The sequence below is a fragment of the Camelina sativa genome, chromosome 14 (assembly GCF_000633955.1).
Source record: "Camelina sativa cultivar DH55 chromosome 14, Cs, whole genome shotgun sequence".
Taxonomy (NCBI): Eukaryota; Viridiplantae; Streptophyta; class Magnoliopsida; order Brassicales; family Brassicaceae; genus Camelina; species Camelina sativa.
This window is the reverse complement of record NC_025698.1, coordinates 6337646-6342946: the sequence shown is the minus strand read 5'-3', so window position 1 is coordinate 6342946 and position 5301 is coordinate 6337646. Positions and strand designations below refer to the sequence as shown.

Genomic DNA, 5301 nt, shown 5'->3' with positions numbered 1-5301 from the left:
GGGAATGGTTTTTCAAGCAACTCAGCTGTGTGATACCTGATGATGAAAGTCTTTCCATTATTTCTGATAGGCACAAATCAATTGGGAAAGCTATTAAAAAGGTTTATCCGAAGTCTAGTAGGGGAATATGCACATACCATATGTACAAGAATATTTTGGTTCGGTTTAAAGGTCGAGCAGAATTTGCTTTGGTTAAAAAGGCGGCAAATGCTTTTAGACTTATCGACTTTCAAACCACATTTGATCAGATAGAAGCCATGAATCCAGCACTACATGAGTACCTCGTAAGGGCTGATGTGCGTATGTGGACTCGTGTATATTTCCCAGGTGATAGGTACAACTTGCTTACAAGCAACATTGCAGAATCAATGAATAAGGTCATGTCACATGCTAGGAGTTATCCTATTGTACAACTAATGGAAGAAATAAGGTCCATGATGACTAGGTGGTTTTCAGATAGAAGGAGTGATGCATTGAAGATGACAACAGTTTTGACACGTGGTGTAGAGAAAATTCTTCAGGTTTATTCTTTTATCCTTTCTTAGAAAATGTTGATGTTGGTTATTTATGTTTCAAATATAATGTATAATGTGGCATCGTATTTTATATTTTATAGGGTCGTGTGGATTACGCTAAGTCACTTACCGTCCAAGATATCGACTAACACCAAGTACAAGTAACAAGTGGGACATCTCTGCATGTTGTCAATTTGAGAGATAAAAAGTGTACGTGTCGCAGGTTTGACTTGGAGAAACGCCCTTGTGTACACGCAATTGCGGCCGGTGAATACAGAAACATCTCTCGCATTTCAATGAGTCATCCTTATTATCGGAAAACCTACGTGTACACTTCCTACGCGAATGTCATCATGCCAAGGGAGTTTGATAAATCTGTTCCTGGACATGTGATAACAAAGGTATGTTCAACACCAATACCTAAACAACAACCAGGAAGGCCAAAAAATTCAAGAATTAAATCCGCATTGGAGATTGCAATGGAAAAGAAGAAGCCAAGAAAGCTATACACATGCGGTAATTACAACCAAGTAGGATACAATCGTAAAACATGTACTCTATAAAATCCAAGTTATTTAAATTCATGTTGAGATTGACGCTGCTTTCATTGACATAGAACTCTTTTTAGTTGCCAAATTCTTTTATATTCTCTTGTTCTTTTTAATTCGTAAGACATGTATTATATTGATATAGAACTTTTTTTTTTTTAAAACAACCATTACAATGTAGTACGTTCATATATGATTACAAGTGTACTACAAGTAATCCTAAAAACATTAGATAATAATTCTGAAAATTATTTAATCATTATGCATTTAAATTTAAAATTATAATCATTATGTATACTCGTGATATATTATGAACTTGCATAATGTAGTGAGTTCATATTATATTTACGTTTGTCCACTAATCGTAAAAGCACTAGATAATAATTCATGTAAAAAAGACGAGAACGTAGTAATTCACATGCAAAGAAGAATAGTCTACAATGATAACGTTATTAAAAACCGTAAGACAATGAAACAAAATAGTCTACAAGGACTCATCCATGAGGGAAGAGATTTTAATATCTTTAGCTCGAGGATATGAATCAGACATGTTCGGTGGTATGGCTAGTTATCCAACTTCGTCATATAACTCCGCTGCAAGCTTAATCCGAAGAGCCAACATGTTCTCATCGCAAAGCCCATCAAATGCTTTCCCAAGAGCTAAACATTCTATATACTTCAGAGCGTACATACCACAATCACCTGGATTTTCATTTCGAGGGACATTCTTCTTCACCCTTCTCAATTCCAACATACGTTTACTCTTCTTACGGATCGTCTCAGGAATAATGTCACATAACATCGCTGGGATCATTCGCCTTAAAGACAAACATTCAAGAGCCATTTCATCATCACTCACCATGCTTGGGATGCTATCATAGATGTAAATCTTATTACCCTGCAAGTCAATATCCAAAGCCACCCAATGGTTTTCATTGACAAAGAGACAAGCGTATAAGTTATCCACATCAATCCACCATTTTTTGTGTTTAGCTGACTCCTCCGGAAATTCATCATAAGCGTGTTTCACATAGGAATCCCTAAACACGAAATTCTTAGGCCCCATATCAAACTGTTTGTAGTCATTCCACAATGTTGTGATCAGATCTTGATCTAAGAAGGCAATGCGTTGTTTAGGATACAGACAAGGCTCACACATATATCTTCTCCGGAACATAGCCATTGCACAACTCATGTGCTACATTCAAAAAAACATAACTAGAATAAGGAAAATAACAGTGGTCATTAAATCAGTTGTACAAAAATAAGCAAAAATTTACTTACATGATATGTCAACCATCCATTGTCATCGCTTGGCCAATGTTTCCTTGGAGTCATAATTTTCCAATAGAATCTCACAGCTGCATTGCTGGTGCTAAGTGGTTCTTCCCTGTTATTGGTTAAAATGAGTTAGTACAAATATAGATAATGATGTAACTTTTATTAAACTATTAAGAGTTGTTGAAGTATACTTATCAAGACTGAGAAAATCCATAAGTCTCTGATGTTTCTCATCATCTACAGGCTTAAGATGATCGTTGAGCTGAGTTTCACCCTCTGTAATGATCCTCTTGACCGTCGAGTTACCAAGGTAAGGATATTTCTGCGATTCTGCCAATTGTGGGACGCGTCTTGGCTGCTTCGAAGGTCCAGGTCCATCCAACTTCGTTAAAGCATCTCCAATGCTTTTTAGTGTCACCTCGAGTTTCTTACTAGCTAACTGATCCTCCTGGTTGGACCATGTCTCTTCAGAACTGGAAGCTATTTTCAACTGAACCTTCTGAACTTGAGTAGTAATATCTTCAAAATCGTCAGAATGATGAACATTTTTCTTCTTTTTCTTGGAAGTGTTCTTCTTCTCAACCTTAACAGATACCTTCTTCTCAAAGAGAGGAAGATTCTCTGATATCTCATCTTCTTCCTTCTTCTTATTGTTGACAGTGTATACCTTCCACACGGCCCTTTGAGTGGGAAATTCATCATGTGATGTCTGCTTCATCTCAACTATCCATAACTGCAACGAAACAGAACATTCCACAAAAAGGTAAGAAAACTATAACGTGATAAGTTTATTAAAAAAAATAGATCATGAGAAGTGAAAATAACATGAGAACGTGATAAGTTTTAAACAAAAAAACATAACATGAGAAGTTTAAAAAAAAACGGAACATGAGAAGTTAAAAAAAAAAACGAACATGAGAAGTTTAAAAAAAAAACGTAACGTGATAAGTGAAAAAAAAAACAGAGCATGATAAGTTTTAGAAAAAATCAAAACGTGATAAGTGAAAAAAGAAATCAGAACATGATAAGAGAAAATGTAACTTACAAGTGCTTTACTTGTTCCCTCATCATCTTCAATAGTGTGCGAAGTGGCATCATTTGGTCCATCAGCGTCTTTTGGCTCTTTTCATTCTTTCTCCACTGCTTTAATCCTCTCACTCATCTTCTCTTCTAACACATTCATTTTTTTTTCAACAAATGTTTCAAATTTGCTCTCCAAAGCATCTAATCGACTGTTGAGTGTTTTGCCCAAGTCAAAAATAGTCTCATTTATTTTCTCAATCGCCCTCCAAATATCCAAAGAAATTGACTTGTCATCCTTACCATCCTGCAATAACATGTTCCTTAATATCATAATAGAAAAGACAAAAAAATGGTAATCATGTTCAGTGAAGGATAACAAAACCTTACCTCCATGTTGGTTACATTTTCTCCTTGTTCACATTTAGGATCATTATCTGTCAATCTCTTTTTCTTAAGATTGCACCCTCTGTCGTCATTCACCTTATCAGCTTCAACACTTCTTTTCTTCTTTTTTGAACTTATACCAACTTTTTTGACACAACTCCAAGCATCTAGAGACAAACGGTTATGAATAAGATCTTTAATTAGCTCGTCTAGGTGTGGATTCGTATGTTCATCTGCTTCAGACCATAGAGGATACATGTTTTCCTCTAAAACATGAATCATATGCCTAACACGAACCTACAAGCCATGAATAAAGTGATTAACACTGGTAATAACTTTAAATTCACACAAATTATTTGTTGATGTCAAAAGTATTTTTTTAAAAACAGATAGTAACAAACTAGCACCACTATTAACCTGTCCATGCAACTCCTTCTCGTTTTGGATGAAGTTTGTGAAGTTGATACGTTTTCGAGATAACCGCCAATCAAGAAGTGGAAAACCAGTGGTTTATGTTCTTCTAAACCCATAACTTTCTCCTATTCTAGAAACACTCTCATACAGCCAAATTAACATAGCATGAACACACCCGTGTATGGTGTATGAATCTCTGTCATAGTCAACCATCTTAACAGACTTCACTAGACTACTAAAAGCAACCCGACCCCATGGATGTTTTTCAAAAGCAACTAGGTCTAAAACTCTCTTAGCGGTCGCCAACGGGATTCTAGATGTATGATGAATTCCATGTATGCATACTGACAACAAACATAACCTACCAACCATCATCCTCTTATCAAGATGCCATGATTTGCTAGAATTAATCACTTTTACCAACTCACTCCACATAGGACCATCAAGGGTTGTTGGTATTTTCATTTTTTTCCAGAAATCATGGTGATCAACATCAAAGTTGTCTAAAGAGTCAAATGCATCACAACTTAAGCTTGTTATCTCTGCAAACTCATTTAAAGAAAATCTAATAGGCCTATCATCGATCAAAGACCAAACCTCATGAATGTTGTTGATTTTCAGCTGATGTGTGAGTAGAAAATGAACTCTCTGCGCAGCCCATGTGTATTCCAATTCAGCAAACTTTATAAACACTCCAAGAGATGATTTCTTCAGATTATCCCACACGTCCACACCTAATCCTTCTCTCAAAATTCCAATTTTTCACACAAAACAATTGTGGTTCATGATCCTATGTTGGAGAGGCGATTTCCCTTCTTCATAAAATAGAGGAGGATATTTGATGCTATTGCTTGATGATGTCATTCCTAAACATACAAAAAAAAGCATCAAATGATAGGATAAGGTTGCAAACAATATGATAAATACTAAATTTGACCCCATTGATGAAACAAATCTCTCATTTAGGAAACACAAAATTGTTAGATACTTCTAATCCAAAAACAAAAAAACAACAGTTAAGATAAAGCTAAATCATTCACAAGTTGGCAGTTTTAAAAAGACACACACACAATACTTATAAGTGTGTCGTAAGGGCTGCCATGAAAGAAGTCTAGAGAGTTAAAATAAAGGCTTCA

General features: G+C 35.6%; 1 pseudogene; it reads right to left on the bottom strand.

Moving 5' to 3' along the window:
- LOC104743287 lies at nucleotides 3890-4630 on the bottom strand (annotated as a pseudogene).